Source organism: Macrobrachium nipponense, chromosome 28, assembly GCF_015104395.2.
Source record: "Macrobrachium nipponense isolate FS-2020 chromosome 28, ASM1510439v2, whole genome shotgun sequence".
NCBI classification, from domain to species: domain Eukaryota; kingdom Metazoa; phylum Arthropoda; class Malacostraca; order Decapoda; family Palaemonidae; genus Macrobrachium; species Macrobrachium nipponense.
The window spans coordinates 16097150-16116032 of record NC_087217.1 but is presented as its reverse complement, the minus strand read 5'-3'; the positions used below and the strand labels follow the sequence as shown (position 1 = coordinate 16116032).

The following is an 18883-nucleotide window of genomic DNA, read 5'->3' as shown; positions in this document are numbered from 1 at the left end:
TAAGTGGTCTTCTACAATATAAAACAACATTACCATAGAAAGCAATTTGCTTGGGGAGAAAACGGGATAGAACCAGGTCGAATCCTTGAACAGAAAATCGAGTAAGACTATAATCCGCAACCAATAATCGATTGTGGCTTAAAAACAAGTAAAAAATGCGCCGAAGTATCTTCGGCGCATTCGAGTTTTCTGTACAGCCGCTACAGCGTTACAATTAAGGCCACCGAAAATAGATCTATCTTTCGGTGGTCTCGGTCTAATGCTGTATGAGCAGCGGCCCATGAAACTTTAACCACGGCCCGGTGGTGGCCTGGCCTATATCGTTGCCAGAAGCACGATTATGGCTAACTTTAACCTGAAGTAAAATAAGAACTACTGAGACTCGAAGCCTGCAATTTGGTATGTTTGATGGTTGAAGGGTGTCTGACCAACAGAGCAATTTGCAGCCCTCTAGCCTCTGTAGTTTTTAAGATCTGAGGCTGGACAGAACGAGCCAGATAGCATAGACGATCCAGAACTTTAAACCTACAGAAAGAACTCGAGATCGAACCAAAATATCGAACCAAACCAAAAACCAAATCCATGATCCAGAAATTGAGTTTTTTTTTTTTCTCTCTGAGTAGTACCGTTAACTTTCGTGTGCATGGTCAAAGTTAAATAGTAAATTTTTTTCCCGCTTTTTTTCACGTCTCTGATATTCCATTAAATATCAATCTTGAACAATCTCCTAACTATACTAACCTCTCTCTCTCTCTCTCTCTCTCTCTCTTCTCTCCCTTTTTCGTTCTAAGACCAAACACGTACGCCCACTTTTTTTCGACTCTTGTTCCTAAGTATAAAAACATGTACTTGTCTTGTTTAGTTTTTTGCCTGTTCTGATGTATATGGTAATATGTCTCAATAATTAGCTACAGATTATGTAATTGTGTTTTTCGCGTGTAGTCGTTATGAACCCATACTTCGCTTTAATATAATTACAAATTATAATAGTTTGAAGAAAAGACTAACAAAGATAATGGTATGATAATTTTCACGAGAAGTTAAAAAAAAATGCAATAGTATTTCTGTGGTGGCGATTTTTTTTTTTTTTTCAAGTGTGCGGGCAGGGTGTGGCGGAGTTTGTTTGGGGGGAGGGGTGATTAATGGGGCCGCCCAGTTTGTGTGGAGGGGGGAGGAGCCGGGATATATGAGGAAAAACTGAATATCTTTAAAAAATGCAGTTTCTGAAACCTATGTATAAAAAGGCACACAACTTTGACGAAGGTGGCTACATACCGCGTTAATACCGTTGGTCATCCCGTTATCAAGTGTAATTGGATCAAAGTAATCCTGCTGATTATATACTGTAAAGTTCACTTGTCACAATTACATAAGGAAAAAAACTGACCCCTTAGTGACCAGACAAACGCGAAATAAAGCTAAAGACATCCTGCATCGCAGTCCTTCAAGTAGGATGAGAATCTAGGAAAGATATCGATGAAATAACTTGAAAATAAACGATTTCGAGCAGTCTCCCAAGCTTTGAAAGCGAAAATTACTGTTTGTACTTTCATTCACTTTTCACCTGATCAAGCGTGGTTGTGTGGCAATATTGTCGTTTAAACATACACAGTTTATATATATATATATATATATCTATATATATATATATATATATATTATATATATATATATATATATATATATATACATATAACAGGATCTCATCAGAATTGGATGGTATCTAGCGGAGATATTTATTCAGGAAAAGTTACAAGCTTTCTAGGACTAACAACGTGTAACTTTTCCTGAATAAATATCTCCGCTAGATATCATCAAATTTAAATGAGATTTTGTTCTTCATTAATTGTACTAATGCACAGAACAATTGTGAAAGTGATTATATATATATATATTTATAATATATATATATAATATATATATATATATATATATATATATAAAAGAGAGAGAGAGAAAAAGGGAGACTTCACCTAAATGTGTTCCCCTTCAGCATCGGCCAGTCTTTTAGGATGAGAAGCTAGACCTACGCTATTTTTTTTTTTTTTTTTTTTATCCAACCGGCGACCCAACAAGTCAATTAGCCACCAAGGGTCACGATAGAATACATCGGAAGCTGACTAATTAAAGGCTTTCGGCTTGATTGGGAATCGAATTCCAAGACACCAAAGCAGAATCAATCCGTAATCAACAGCTACAAGAAACTAGGTTGTTGATAAACAACGATAATCGCTTTCACAGCGGTTCGCTCTGAAAGGAATGGAGCAAGAAGTTCCACACCTTAATTTACAGGGGTAATTAACTGCCTACTCAAACATTCCCTGAAAAAGTCACTTCTATCGTACCTTTAATAATAAAACGAAAGGTCAAGAAACTTCAACCACCTACGAACGGGAACAGGCGCTGATACATCACCGCGCATGCGTGGTAAAAGTTTAATTTTCTACCGACTCTCTTTCAATAGTTTTTTGAAATCGTATTTCAGCGTAAATTCTTAAAGGTTACCTGATTTCGAATGTGTTCGTAGTTCTCCACAGCTTGGCTAATGGACGTGTTACAATTCCCGTTCTCTCCTGGGAAAATGGTTTCGTTAAAACCAATTAGACCTACATTCAATCATCGGTCTAGGAGCCATATATAAGGGGTAATTTAAACAAAACAAAAAAATAACCACAGAGGCTTAAGTCAGCCAAAGCAGGGAATTACTTTAATTACTTACCTGTCATTCCATAACATTGTGGATTGCAGCCGATGTGGACAGGGAAAAAAAAACAATTTCACACGTCAATGATCAGTTACACTACTCCATCAAATGCGTACCACAGTCTGGGCCCCACCGAGCTGAAACCATTCATAAGATATTCCCTTTCTCTCTGTCTCTCTCTTTTCACGTATTTTCTCACACATCATTAACGCGACGCAAACCACTACAAGCGTGAGATATTTCCACGGAATGGTTCCGCTTTTATCTCCAAAGACGCTTTTCTTCTTCGGTGCGAAACTTCTGATTAACCGAGAAGTGTTACTGTCTCACAGACGAAGGCAGTCAGTCATGCGCACATGTTGCCCCTTTTGCTTTCGTATTACTCAAGCTTCACGTAAAGCTTTCGTTCATTTCCAATTAATGAATATACTTGAAACGTGTAAAGTGTAAAGTATGTAGAATAAATAGTACAGGCTACGCCTATGTAGTCCTAGTTTCAACTGAGAATTCTAAATCGGATTTTTCCAGAGATGTATGGCGTATGATCACTTCGGTATTGCTGTAGGGAACACAGGCCTACGGTTTGGGCGAATACATGCTCGGTCATATCAAAATCTCTCTCTCTCTCTCTCTCTCTCTCTTAGTGAACTGTAATTGGGCTATATTTTAAAAGCACCATACTTACTGTAAATAGCAGTGACAGACAAAATATCTGCACTCGATTTTGTTTTTCATTTTGTAGCAGCTAAACTTACTGTGTCTGTCAGTCTCCCATTCTTTGAATGTTAGGTATATGAATGTAACTTCGATGATGAACGAAATGTTATTTATCTTTTTATTTTGATTCTAAAACTGACATTTCAAAAGAGGTGTGGGAGACATGAGGTGTAATATTATTTCGGTATTACAGTAAGAAATATAGGCCGATGCTTTGGATGAATGTATGCCTTGTCATAACGATGACTAACCATCTCTCTCTCTCTCTATCTCTCTCTCTCTCTCTCTCTCTCTGTGTGTGTGTTTGTGAGTGTGTGTGTGTGTGTGTGGAACGTTTCCATTTCTTCCGTTGTTCACAGTAAATTCCTATTAGGTATATCTAGCGGTTACGGACAAACTATTTGTACTTGAATTCCTTTCTGTTTTTGCAACATTAAATTAGTTTATAGTATCTTTTGAATAAGCTACCTCCCGTACAAAAGACACTAATACATCTGTGTTTATCCAGATCCTGATTGTTCACTTTGATTTTACTAATACATTTATTTGTCTCCTCCCAAAGACAACACCCAATGAGTCACTTCAGTTTAAAATACCAGATCTGCTTTCAATAGGGAACCAAAGCATTCACACACACACACACACACACACACCACCACCACCTCTCCACCATGACCACCGCTACCCCCTCCACCCCTCCAGTCCTCCCTAGCCCTAGCTCCCCAGAGCAAAATACCCAGAGACTTTTTTTTTTTTTTTTTAAGGCTCGTGGTGGAATAGGATAACGGAAAGTACGCTAAATGGTTATAATTATAAACTGGTTTTGTTTGAAACTATCTGATAACAGCACTTTTGAGGATATTATCCATTTAAAGGACAAAGATGTAAGAAAAATGTCATTACTAATTTGAATGGTCAAGATATTTTGAGTTTTGTCACCGTTTCTGAATGTTTATATATATATATATATATATATATTATATATATATATATTATATATATATACAGACTTTACCCTCAATAATTATGACGATAATCCAAACCGTATTGCTATAGAGTGAAGGAAAGCATACGTCACTCTTATTAATATCTCGTTCAGTGTTGTGTTATACCATACTTCATAAGTGTTTGTGTGTTTATAAATACACGTAATACACTCACACTTACACATACAGAAGCAGGTACAGAAAAATTATATTGGACATCATTTGTCAAGATAATTCAGCAACTGCACACAGCTAAAATCACAGATTAATAACTTCCTGTCAATTATATATATATATATATGACGTTTATATATGTATATATAAAGGACGTTTAACGTCGAAAGATCCTGCAGATCCTCCTTCGTTTATTTTTCCTTCGTGGCATATATCTTTATTTATGGACTTATCACGTTCCTAACTTTCGTGATTCAGTTATACATATATATATATATATATATATATATATATACATATATATATACATATATATATATATATATACATATATATATATATATATATATATATATATATATATATAAGTTTGCATAAAAATGCAAAGCTGCAATATAGGAATAAATCAACATTCCACTTTTGTTTCAATAAAACACCCTTCTCTCTCTCTCTCTCTCTCTCTCTCTCATCCTCCAAACCAAGTGTCCTAATTAGGATGCCTGATACCACCATCCAGTTTATCCAGACCGGGATAAAACCTGTTTTGCCACCTATTACCTCGCCTGGTTGACAAAAATTATGATTATATAGTCCCTGCTTTCAGGTTGTCTGGTCTAGAATCTCGTCGCCAATTTCTTCAGTGATTTGACCTCATCAGCAATCGGCAATGTTGGTTATGATTATATTACGATTGGAACTAATCACCAACTTGCTGTTACTTTGTAGGTTAAGTCTAAGACCAGTTCACAATGGCTCTTTAGATTACGACTAATCACCAATTTATAGTGATTCTTTAGATTGGAAGAAACATCAATGTATAATTAATCTTTATTAGGACCAGTCATTAATTTACAATTACTCTAGAGTCTAGATTATGGCATCACCAGTTTACAAAGATTCTCTAAATTAAGATTAATTACCAGTTTACAATGACCCTAGATTAAGACTAATCACCGGTTTATCATGACGTTCTAGAGTCATTTACAATGACTAGATTTGGACTAATTTACAGTATACAATGACATTCTAGAACAATTTACAATGACTCTAAATTAAGACATTACCAATTTACAATGACTCTAAATTAAGATTAATCATAGTTTACAGCGGGCCTAAATTAAAACTAATCACCAGTTTACAATGACGTTCTTGAGTCATTTACAGTCTCTCTCTCAATTAAGACTTATCACCAGTTTACAATGACTCCAAATTCAAACTTATCACCAGTTTACAATGACTCTAAATTACGATTTATCACCAGTTTACACTGAAGCTCTAGACTCATTTACAAAGACTCTAGATTTGTTGAGTTTACAATGACACTAGCATTTTATAATGACTTTGCAGATTATGCCTAATCACCAGTTTACAATGACACTCTAGATTCACTTACAACGACCCTCTAAACTGGACTAATCAGCACCTTACAATAACCAGAGTAGGACTAATCACCAGTTTACAATGATCTTGTAGATGCAGAGTAATCACCAGTATACAATGACTCTATATTATGATAGACCAATTAATAATGATTCTAGAATAGGAATAACATCGATTTACATACTTTTTTAGAGGAACAATTACCAACTTACAATTACACTAACACCGATTTACAAAATTTCCTTTACAATAGGACAAATTACGAAATTACAATGACTAGGTTAGCACAAATTACCGTTTCCCAACGATGCCAAATCAAGACATTACTCAATTACAATGAATCTGGATGAGGACTAATCACTAGTTTATAAAAACTTTCCTCTAGATTAGGACTCATTACCTCGTTATAATGACTACATTGGGACAAATTACCAAACTACAATGACCCAATTTTTTCAATGTTTTTTTTTCTTTATTCTTTTCTTGCTTTAAAGACAACTGACACATATTTTATTGATGATATTATGCTGATCGGATTTGATGACTCCTAATAATATTAATAGTATATATATTTGATACATCTACATGTCTTTGGAATGTTTTAGCTGAGAAAGGTTTTGAAATAATCTTTGGTTTATTTAGTTTTGCTATATATATCTAATAACATTATTCTGGTTCTTGTTACCTTACAACTTATTTAGAGCAAATAAATGAATGACTATAGTTATAGGTTTTTAACGCAAATGCCATGTTTGTTCACGATATGTTGATCCAACTTAATGTTATCAACTTGGGTATGAAGTTATTGCAACTGTAGTTACAGTTTTGAATAAGTGCAATACAATTTCCTACTGCCACTTGAGAGTTCATTTCCAGGGAGAGAGAGCGGAGATGACGAAGAGGGAGTGGGATACATTGGAATTTTAGAGAGATTTTGGAGGATTCATGTCTTTTGTGCTATTGATGATATTATGCACTATTTTGATAAATTTACAATGACGAGGATATTATACTTTAGTTGAATATTAAAACTTGTTAATAGGAATTAGGCTAGTGTTGAATATATTTGATATATTTGCACATAGTAAGAGTTGGAAATTCATTGAAAATTGAGCTCTATGATTTCCAATACAGGTTTATTAACTACTAATACTATTATTTTCCTTCATTCACATGGATATATACATTCGAGAATAGTGTATTTTACTCATTACAGAATTGGTGCATTCGTTTTGTGTTATTTTCTTTGGACCCCACAAAAAAAAAATTATCTTGGAATTCCAGCAACGCTACTGGGACTAATCACTAATATTCTCATTATATTGACTACATTCGGACAAAATACCAAACTACAATGACCCTAGATTAGGACTAAACACAAATTTAAAATGACCGTCATGATTTGATCTAATCGCCAGCCTCGAGTATCGCCCATGATTCGACTTTTAAACCGGTGTTCGTTCGCACTGGGGCGTGAAAGTATTCCAGTTTCGCAAAACTCTGTGGCAACTGATATTCTGAATATTGCTCTATTAAACTCTCTTTCGAAATCCAGTTTTTTTTTTCTCTCTCTCTCTGAAATTGGGTTTTCATTTGTCTTTTCTTTGTTTGCTTTATATCAGCGAATATTTTAACTTCAGCAGAGTGGCATTGAAAACCTACTGGCCCCTGCCTTCTTCAGTCCATCTCGTGCCGTTAATAACCTCTCTTCTCTCATCTCTCCATTCTCTCGTCTCTCTCTCCTCTCTCTCTCTCTCTCTCTCTCCACCTGGTAGTTAAAACAGTTTTTAATTTCTGACAAGAACTTAACCATTAGATCACTGACTTCAACCGCAACCACAAAGGTACAGAATTACTGCTGCTCAAAAGAGCCAAGTCACGCCTTTCATATCGCACTTTAAAAATTCCCATTTTGGAGGTCAAGGAATATTACGTCAGAGTTTTAGGCCGAGCTCCTCTACCAACAGACCAAAAACATGACCTCAGCCACGCAGCCCGAAAATGTCCATCCCATACAGCACAAAGGCCTATATACCACTTTACAGGGGGAAGGAAATCAAGACAGCCCAAAGAAAACAAAAACAATCTGCAATGAACGATCCCCTTTTTGAAAACTGTCCTGGGTTAATTTCGATCAAGATCCCGGGGAAACGCGTAACCTTTTCCGACGTCCTTCGTTTCATGACAAATGACAAAAAAGGCGTTTTTTTTTTTTTCGAAAAACCTAAAAGTTCACAGGTCCACTCTCCCTTTCGAGAACGGCCTCTGTCGCCCCCCAGACGTCAGCGCTTGAACGTACCTGTGAGCGGCGTGTCCTGGGCACGGTCTTTTGGCTACAGGGGTTCCGGAGGATCCTGAAGAGAGGGGCGGACGGCGGTGAGTGACGGATTCCGAAGCGGAGCAGAAGAGGGTAAGGGGGAGAGAGATAGTACAACCTGCCCTTTCCAAAGGGAGCTCTGGTCGGATCTAGAGCTGTCGAAAGACTGAGGATCAGAACCGGGCCGTCGGATTTCAACTTTGAACTTTCGCGCCCAAACTGGCCATGGATGCGTGCATACCCCCGCCTCCTTTTCCCCCCTCCCCTTCCTTCTTTCCCCGGCACCCTCGTTGGGAGAGAGAGAGAGACTCCTCCCTGAGGAACCCCGCCCAAAAAGAGACCTCAAGACAACCAACCAGCAGCAGCTGCGACGTTTGTTACAAAATCATCGTTCTGGTTTCTATAAGTTTCGCGTCTCGGGATTCCTCTCGCCCGGCTGCGGTGTATGATCACGAGTCTGAGTTGGATGATCGAGAGGAAAAAGTGTTCCGCGCCACTACGGAGGGCCGGACATGCAAACCCGTTACATAAAGACGAAGGAAAAGGCTACTTACTTACTTACTCGATCCCTTCTAGACGGGCTTGCATCGTCCACTGCCAGGATCAAGATAATGGGAGATATAATGGGACCCGTCACCTTTCGGGTCGTCACACGAAAGGGTCAGGATGTTGGTGACATCTGTCACCTTCGGAAAGGAAATAATACAAGCAGACATTCGAGAAAGGGAGGAGAAATGTCATGAGCGTCATGTCACTTGCTACGGAACGAGCATGACGAGCATGACGTCGTAACGAGCGGTAACAAAACACGGTCGCTCTCTCGTTATGTTCCTCTTTCCGCCCGGGAGGTCACATCAGGTGATAGTGTTCAGGGTCGTGTATAGGGAGGGCGCCATAGCTTGTTGGGTAGGTAGGCAGGCAGCTTTTCTTCGCCCGCTGCCTGAGCCTTATTTCGTCATTTGAGTTTACGGCGTTCAGATCACACGCTCTCTCACTCACTCGCAAACTCGTTCAACAGAACGTTCGATATAAGTCACATTCATCTGTTCATTCTTCGCCTTCTACGCTTTTTTTCTTATTTTCTTATGGTATGGTCTATTTCGTGCAGGGGCATTTTAAATAGCGACCATAAGAACATAGGAAGGTTCTTTTGCAATGCATACCTTGCAATCCATTCATTGACTGAAAATTCCCTTCCTTATCTCTCTTTTACTCTCTCTCTCTCTCTCTTCTCTCTCTCTCTCTCTGTCTCACACACACGCGCGCGCGCATTACATATATATAGTATATATATAGATATATATATATATATATATATATATATATATATATATATATATGTATGTATATATATATACTATATATATGTATGTATACATACATATATATATATATATATATATATATATATATATGTATAGGTACATATATATATATAGATACACACACACACATATATATAGATACACACACACACACCATATATATATATATATATATATAATATATAGATTTTAGATTTTTAGATTTATCTTCCAGCCACTGGCCAGTGGCATAAGGCTGATACAGTTTCTCTCCATCTGTCTCTATCCCGAGCCATTTCCCTCGCTTCCTCTAAGTTTTGGATTTCATCCTCAAGATCCCTGACAATTATGTCTATCCACCTCGTTCTTGGTCTACCCAGCGGTCTTCTTCCTATTTGTACTGCTCTCAGTGCTCTCCTGGGGTCTCTATTCTCTTCCATCCTCTCAACATGTCCAAACCATTTCAGCCTTCCCCTCTTCAACCTGGTACTGACTGGCCTTTGCCTCAATCTCACCCTGATGTCTTCATTTCTAACATAATCATCCCATTTAAAATGCCAAGTATTCTTCTCAGCAGCTTCATCTCAAAGCATCCAACCTTTTCTCCTCTGTTCTGGTCAGTGCCCAGGTGGACGAGCCTACATCAGGACTGGTAGTACTACTGCATTGAATATTTCTCATCTTAGTTCTCAAGCTGATTTCATGCCTCGACCAAACGTTTTTTCTCAGAACCTCAAAAGCTCGTTGCTGCTCCTAGTTTTCTTCTTTGTATATCTTCAATTTGCCTCCCGTCTGCTGTTACCACACTTCCCAAGTAAACAAACTTCTCAACTTGCTTGAGTTCCTGTCCTCTGATTGTCATATCCTCCATGTGCACCCAATCATCATCCTTACTCACAACCATGATCTCGCTCTTCTTTGTGCTGATGTTCAAGCCAAAATTCTGTGTCTCTGTCTCCATCCTCATTACATACATATATATTATATATATATATATATTTATATATATATATATATATCTATATATATAATATTATATATATTAATATTTCTATATGATATATAGCTGCATATGTACTTCGCAGTTTCTCCACAAAGAAGAGAAACCGACAAACTAAGTACCAAGTACTCCCGTGTAATGGGTGTACGTTTTCAAGGTACACTGTTCCTTGGAAAATGTATAATAATTACACGAAAGTAATCGGTGCTTAGTTTTATCATTTTTGTTCTCCCCTTTAGTGTCGAAAACTGCAAATTTGAAATCACGTGAAAGTTTCGCAATTGGCCTACATACACAGTCGACAAATATATATATATATATACATATATATATATATATATATATATATATATATATATATATATATATAATATACATATATATACATACATATATTCAATGTGTACATACATACATACACACACACGCACTGTATACCAACAGGGGTTCCAGCAAGATAACAGCTCACATAATTAGTTTATTGAGACCTTTCGTGCCCTAAGACATTGGGCCATCATCAGTTCTGGAATTAAATTTTTTTTTTTTAAACCATAAAAACTAAATTAAAACTGTATTTGATAGTTTTAATTTAGCTTAATGTTTTTAAAATTAAATTTTAAAATACATAAAAAATTAAATCCAGACTGATGATGTGCCAATGTATTGGGACACGAAACATCTCAATAAAATAATCATGTAAGCTGTAGTCTTGCTGAACCCCTGTGTGAATGTATAGCTGTCAGCCCGCCGCCATATATATATATATATATATATATATATATATATATATATATATATATATATATATATATATATATATGTATGTATGTATGTATGTATGTATTATATACATTTACATGTGTATTTATATATAAATTTTTCTATTATAAACCACAACATCAAACTACAACAAGAAATCACCTCACATTCTAATAAAAATAGTAATATTTACATATACAGCATACCTTAAAACAAGAATCTCCTCATTTACCATCACCAACACATTCTCTTTCTATCTTTCAATTTTTTTATGTTATTTTTTTTTATCTTTTTTCCTTCTAACCCACATCCACTCCGAAGCCTCATTTATTCTCTATCGCAAATACACACTGTGTTGTAAAGATTCGTGATCGGAAGATTCTCTCTCTCTCTCTCTCTCTCTCTCTCTCTCTCTCTCTCTCTCTCTCCTCTCTCTTTGTGGGATTTGCTAAAAGTCGTAACCAGCAACAGTGTGGAATAGTTTAAAAGAAAGCTAGACAAGATCATTAGGACACTGTGAATGAATAGTAAAACCTGCTCCTAGAGATAAGTGAGCACGCGATGTCTCCTCGGATGGACTAATAAGTCTTTGAGACATCCTAATCCTTGTAACTTCTTGTAACTGGGGTCGCGGTGTTGAGACTTGGGTCAGATTTTGCATTTGAGTGATGTCCTATCTATTTACGTAAGTATATATCTGGGTTTTCTTTCAAATATGTATGTACATACATATGTATGTATATGCCTCTATCTCGATCCTGGTATAGCGTTTAAGATTTACAACAAAAAATAAAATCCCTTTCTGAATGAAAAGACCAAAAGAAATTTCCGATAAACCAAAATATCAAGGAAATGTTCTATCGATAGAATTGTGGAAATATATTTCATTATTCTGAAGCTGGTAATTTGCCAACTTTATATCTCGATATTTTTTGCTTTATTTGTGATTTATGACTAGGTCTATTTACGTGCTTATCTGACGTTTCCTTTTTATTATTAGTCTAATAATAATAATAATAATAATAATAATAATAATAATAATAATAATAATAATAATAATAATAATAATAATAATAATAATAATAATAATAATAAAGTTAAAATCAATAATAAAAATAATAATAATAAATTAAAAAATCAATAATAATAATAATAATAATAAAAATAATAATAATAATAATAATAATAATAATAATAATAATAATAATAATAATGAAAGTTAAAAATCAATAACAACAATAATAATAATAATAATTAATCAGCAAGAAGATGAATGCCGGGTACCAACTCAAGAAAAGAGGCAACAGAATCAACCATCTGATGTTCATGGACGACATCAAGCTGTATGGTAAGAGCATCAAGGAAATAGATACACTAATCCAGACTGTAAGGGTTGTATCTGGTGACATCAGAATGGAGTTTGGAATAGAAAAATGCGCCTTAGTCAACATACAAAAAGGCAAATTAACGAGAACTGAAGGGATAAAGCTACCAGATGGGAGCAACATCAAACACATAGATGAGACAGGATACAAATACCTGGGAATAATGGAAGGAGGGGATATAAAACACCAAGAGATGAAGGACACGATCAGGAAAGAATATATGCAGAGACTCAAGGCGATACTCAAGTCAAAACTCAACGCCGGAAATATGACAAAAGCCATAAACACATGGGCAGTGCCAGTAATCAGATACAGCACAGGAATAGTGGAATGGACGAAGGCAGAACTCCGCAGCATAGATCAGAAAACCAGGAAACATATGACGATACACAAAGCACCACACCCAAGAGCAAATACGGACAGACTATACATAACACGAAAGGAAGGAGGGAGAGGACTACTAAGTATAGAGGACTGCGTCAACATCGAGAACAGAGCACTGGGGCAATATCTGAAAACCAGTGAAGACGAGTGGCTAAAGAGTGCATGGGAAAAAGGAATAATAAAAGTAGACGAAGACCCAGAAATATACAGAGACAGGAAAATGACAGACAGAACAGAGGACTGGCACAACAAACCAATGCACGGACAATACATGAGACAGACTAAAGAACTAGCCAGCGATGACACATGGCAATGGCTACAGAGACAAGAGCTCAAGAAGGAAACTGAAGGAATGATAACAGCGGCACAAGATCAGGCCCTAAGAACCAGATATGTTCAAAGAACGACAGACGGAAATAACATCTCTCCCATATGTAGGAAGTGCAATACGAAAAATTAAACCATAAACCACATAGCAAGCGAATGCCCGGCACTTGCACAGAACCAGTACAAAAAGAGGCATGATTCAGTGGCAAAAGCCCTCCACTGGAACCTATGCAAGAAACATCAGCTACCTTGCAGTAATAAGTGGTACGAGCACCAACCTGAGGGAGTGATAGAAAACGATCAGGCAAAAATCCTCTGGGTCTATGGTATCAGAACGGATAGGGTGATACGTGCATATAGACCAGACGTGACGTTGATTGACAAAGTCAAGAAGAAAGTATCACTCATTGATGTCGCAATACCATGGGACACCAGAGTTGAAGAGAAAGAGAGGATGGATAAGTATCAAGATCTGAAAATAGAAATAAGAAGGATATGGGATATGCCAGTGGAAATTGTACCCATAATCATAGGAGCACTAGGCACGATCCCAAGATCCCTGAAAAGAAATCTAGAAAAACTAGAGGCTGAAGTAGCTCCAGGACTCATGCAGAAGAGTGTGATCCTAGAAACGGCGCACATAGTAAGAAAAGTGATGGACTCCTAAGGAGGCAGAATGCAACCCGGAACCCCACACTATAAATACCACCCAGTCGAATTGGAGGACTGTGATAGGGCAAAAAAAAAAATAATAATAATAATAATAATAATAATAATAATAATAATAATAATAAGCATCAACAACAACAACAACAACAACAACAACAATAATAATAATAATAATAATAATAATAATAATAATTGAAAAATTAGTATTACAATGCGTTGCCATCAAAATTACTCTAAAATGTATCAATTTATTTAAATAAATTCTTAATAACAAAAGGAAAAATAGGCCTAGGGCTTTATACGCTGTCTTCTTTCACTGAAGACGTCTGTCTACTCATGTAGACAGGTACCGATAGATTGGAATGGAACGATGACCGAACCTTAACTTAGAGTCAATTGTCAAAAAGAAAACGGTTCAAATTCCCTCAAAACAGCTTGAACCTAACCAAACTAAAAAAAATAGGTCCCGAAGAACGATAAGAATAGCAATAACTATATAATAAGTATAATGAACAGTGCAGAAACCACTATAGAATTAAGCTATATGGAATGTAAACGAAGAGGAACAGAGAATAAGTTGCAACAAATAAGCAGAGTGACAACAATATAAAAAGCATTGTGAGGATGGTGATAAGAATAAGTAAGAGAGAGAGAGAGAGAGAGAGAGAGAGAGAGAGAGAGAGATAATGATGCAAAGTAACGGAACGCTTTCGAAATATCACAGAGAAATAAATGTATTAAAAAGCGATTGCGATAAACATTTCACATCAATGACGATCAATTATTTCATAAGAGTACGAACGAGACTATAAAAGTTGCATTAGCAAACGATAAAACAATGTCAGAATAAAAATGACTGGACGAGTAGTTGATAGAGCGGGGTTAAAAACGAATAGGAAAAGGAAATTGCGTTCTAGCATTCCTTCCTTAAGGCATTTGGGGATGAGAGGACTCCCCAGTGCTTTAGGCCTAGCGATTTTGACTTCTCGCTCTTTTGGCTCCATCCGAAGAAGGTCATTGTCATGATCCTCGAACCTTTTATCCTATTCACTTCTATTGTCAGTAAAGGATTCGCATGTATTCTTATCGTCGCTTGCTCGTTCGAACACCTCGAATCTAACCTTCTTCTTCTTCATCTTCTTCTTCTTATTCTTCGTCTTCTTCTTCTTCCCAGCTTTAACCCATTTTTATAAGTCGTCTCCACTGATTTCTGCCCTATGCATTGTTCTCGTTAATACCTTTCCATAACATATCTTCCCCTACACAATCACGCCACCTCTTTCTTGGTCTTCCCTTCTTCCTTCTACCCCGCACTTCCATTTCCATCGTATGTCTTCCAACATGATGTTCCTCTCTTCGTAAAAGGTGTCCATACCATCGAAGCCTTCCCTCCTGTATTTTCTTAGATATTTCAACTACCTTTGTCGATCCTTTTATATACTCATTTCTAGTCCTATCTTCCCTCGTTACTCCCGTGTTACTCCGACATCCATCTCAAATTCATCTTATTTTCTGCCTAACCATTCTTCTTTCTCCTCTGTTTTCCTCATACATGCTGTTTCTGTTTCATATAACATTGCTGGTCTGAACACCGTCCTATGAAACTTTCCCTTCAATTTCAGAGGGACCTTCTTGTCACAGAGGACCCCTGATGCAGACCTCCAATCTAATGCTAACGTAAAATAAGGAACAAGAGTTCCGTTCTCATGTAAGCAAGGCTTGTAAAATCTCGAAGTGAAAAAAAAAAAAATCTAGACAGCGAGACGAAAAGCACCGCCTACATAGAGCATTAAATCAAAACACCTGACCTTAGACATTGTTTGTTTGTATGGTGTTTCTTCGTTGCATGGAACCAATGGTTATTCAGCAACGGGACCAGCGGCTTCACGTGACTTCCGAAACACGTCGAGAGTGAACTTCTATCACCAGAATTACACCATCTCTCACACCTCAATAAAATGCCCGAGAATCAAACTCGTGGTCATCGAGGTGGCAGGCCAAGACCAAACCGACCACGCCACTGAGGGGCTCGCCTTGGACTCTGCAGTTATCTGGTTCGAAAAAGCTGCCAGAAAGTCTTACACAATTTCCGAGATTCCGTTTATGGGGGGGATCACCGATAAAAGAGACCAGCTGTTTTTAATTTATTTATTTATTTAAGACAAAGTTTGAAAGACATCCATCATTCAACTAGAAGATTTTCTCTATCTCTTAACCATTATTTTCAACTGTGCGAGTGAGACAATTCCTCGTTGGACGAGTGGTTTACGTGCTCGCCTACCGATTCGGTAGTCCCGAGTTCGATTCCCCGCTCTGCCAACGTGGAATCACAGAAATTTGTTTCTGGTGATTAGAAATTAATTTCTCGATATAGTGAGGTTCGGATCCCACAAGAAGCTGTAGGTCCCGTTGCTAGGTAACCAATCCTTTGGCCCGCCTTAAGGAGAACTGTTAATAAACTCAGTGGTCTGGTTAAACTAAGATATACTTAACTTACAGCTGTAAGAGAACCCTCTTCAACCCAGGATCACTTGAAAAAATAAAAATATATGAAAGTTAAGAATAATTATGAATGAATAAGTAAAAATTTAAAGCACAAACATGTAAACCAAAACAGATAAACAATAAAATTAGGAAAAATAAATACAAATATAATACATTTTTGAACCAGGAGTTTACAATACTGTCCTTTTGTTCAAAAGACTTGACCTTCTGATTTCTGAATCTCTTTTCGCAAAGACAATAAAACATATGAGGATAACCTGTCTAGTTTACAACAAGCAACTGCATGATTTTGTTTTTTCTTAGTATGAAAAAGTTCACTTGTTGATTTTACTGTTTTTCTTGTTTACATCTTGTTTTTGTATAAACAATATTACTCCTAGTAACTATCTAGTTTATTACCTTTAGTTTTTAATCTAAAGTCATTTAGTTTTTTCTTTAGTTCTAGTGCATTGTAGTTTATCTTATATCTTTTCCATTTAATTTACATTAAGACATCTTTTTTCGTTGCATGTTTTTTTTTTTTTGTAGTATTTTTGTAGCAATATTCACGGCCTTAGGATGAGCTCATAAATTTCGAATGATATAATTTTTCATCAAAATAATACAGTCAAAGAGCAGGCAATATCTCCCACATAAATTTTTACATAAAATTACAAAGACAACACTTTAAACCTTCCGTCCATCGACGCTGAAATTTTTCATCAAAACAATACAGTCAAAGAGCAGGCAATATCGCACATACACCTTACATAAAATTACAAAGACAACACTTTAAACCTTCCGTCCATCGATGCTGAAGTTACGTAACAAAAGAATAGCAGTAACAATTAAAAAAAATAAGCGATCACTTTCATATAATACCAATCTCGAGTTACGTATTTCTCTCATACAAAAAAAAAAAGTTACGCTCAAAACATTACACAATATCTGTGTGTTTAAGTGCTATTCTTTTTTTTTGGCGGGGGGGGGGGGGGAGGGGGAGGGATTCTACTGAGGTGACTCAAGTGTAACATGACACATGATTCTCCGAGAGACATGACTTCGAGACGGGCTTTCATTTCAAAGCTATGAATCAGCGTCGACGGATATATTCGATGATCATTGTCTCCTGAAATGAATTGACTGAACGTTGTTTAATTTCCCTCGTGACTGAATTTACTGAATATATAAATGGAATTTCTTGATTGAATTTAGAATTTAGACCAGAGGCCAAGCACTAGGGTCTACGAGGCCATTCAGCGCTGGAACGGAAATTGACAGTAAAAAGTTTGAAAGGTGTAACAGGAGGAAAACCTCGCAGTTGCACTATGAATTAGTTATTAGGAGGGGGTGGTATAAGTAAGAAGGGAGAATGCGATATGAAAGGAGGTACAGTAAAAGGAACGAATGGGGTTGCAGCTAGGGGCCGAAGGCACGCTGCAAAGAACCTTCTGTAATGCCTACAGTGCATCGTATGAGGTGCACTGACGGCGCTAACCCTCTAAGGAGACAAATTGTTTATTGTAAAACATATCACGATTGATATGAATGAAGATATGCATGTTAGTATTTTTTTAATAATCGCTTCAATTATTTCTGTAGTTGTCTATGCATCTTTTCTAATTGACTATGTTACTTATTCATTACTTATTTATTCATAAACATTGACCATTTTCTTTTGTAGAAATTGCTCCAAATATTTTGCTACTTATCTAGTTATTCATTTTAGTTTTCTTCCACTTTCCTCATCATTTATCCAACATGTCTCCAACTATTTATTGGCTGCTTTTTAACCACTACCACCATGCAAGGGAATCCAACACCTTCCTCTTTTTTTTCCCAAGTTCTTAGATATATCTTAGTTTAACCAGAACACTGAGCTGATTAACAGCTCTCCTAGAGCTGGCCTGAAGGATTAGATATTTTTACGTGGCTAGAAACCAACTGGTTAACTAGCAACAGGACCTATAACTTATTGTAGGATCTGGACCACAATATATCGAGAAATGAATTACTAACCACTAGAAACAAATTCCTCTGATTCCATGTTGGAGGAGTGGAGAATCGAACTCACGACTACCGAAACTGTTGGCGAGCACGCAACACACTCGTCCAACAAGGAACTAAAACCTTCCCTTCCGTCAAGGGCAGATATGCAGTTGCGTACCATGTTAGGCCTCTTGTGTTTTTTGAGCTAATGAATGATGAAGTCATTGGATTGACATTTCCAAAATCCGTTACATAATTAATAAACTATTACGGGTAGTCCCCGGATTACATCAGGTTAAGTTGT

The 18883-nt window shown here is 36.7% G+C and overlaps 1 protein-coding gene across 3 annotated transcripts in view; it reads right to left on the bottom strand.

Annotated features, from left to right (window-relative positions):
* LOC135201459 (uncharacterized) overlaps positions 1–18883 on the bottom strand; it is a 206380-nt gene that overhangs the window by 139309 nt on the left and 48188 nt on the right. Inside the window, exon 1 of one of the 3 annotated variants that reach the window (XR_010311540.1) lies at positions 8261–8458. The exons of 1 other annotated variant lie outside the window; for it this stretch is intronic. The gene's annotated coding sequence lies outside the window, so the exon portion shown is untranslated. Of the gene's footprint in view, positions 1–2719; positions 2949–8260; positions 8459–18883 lie in introns of those variants that run through there. One more of the 3 variants, XR_010311544.1, reaches the window with a different exon arrangement.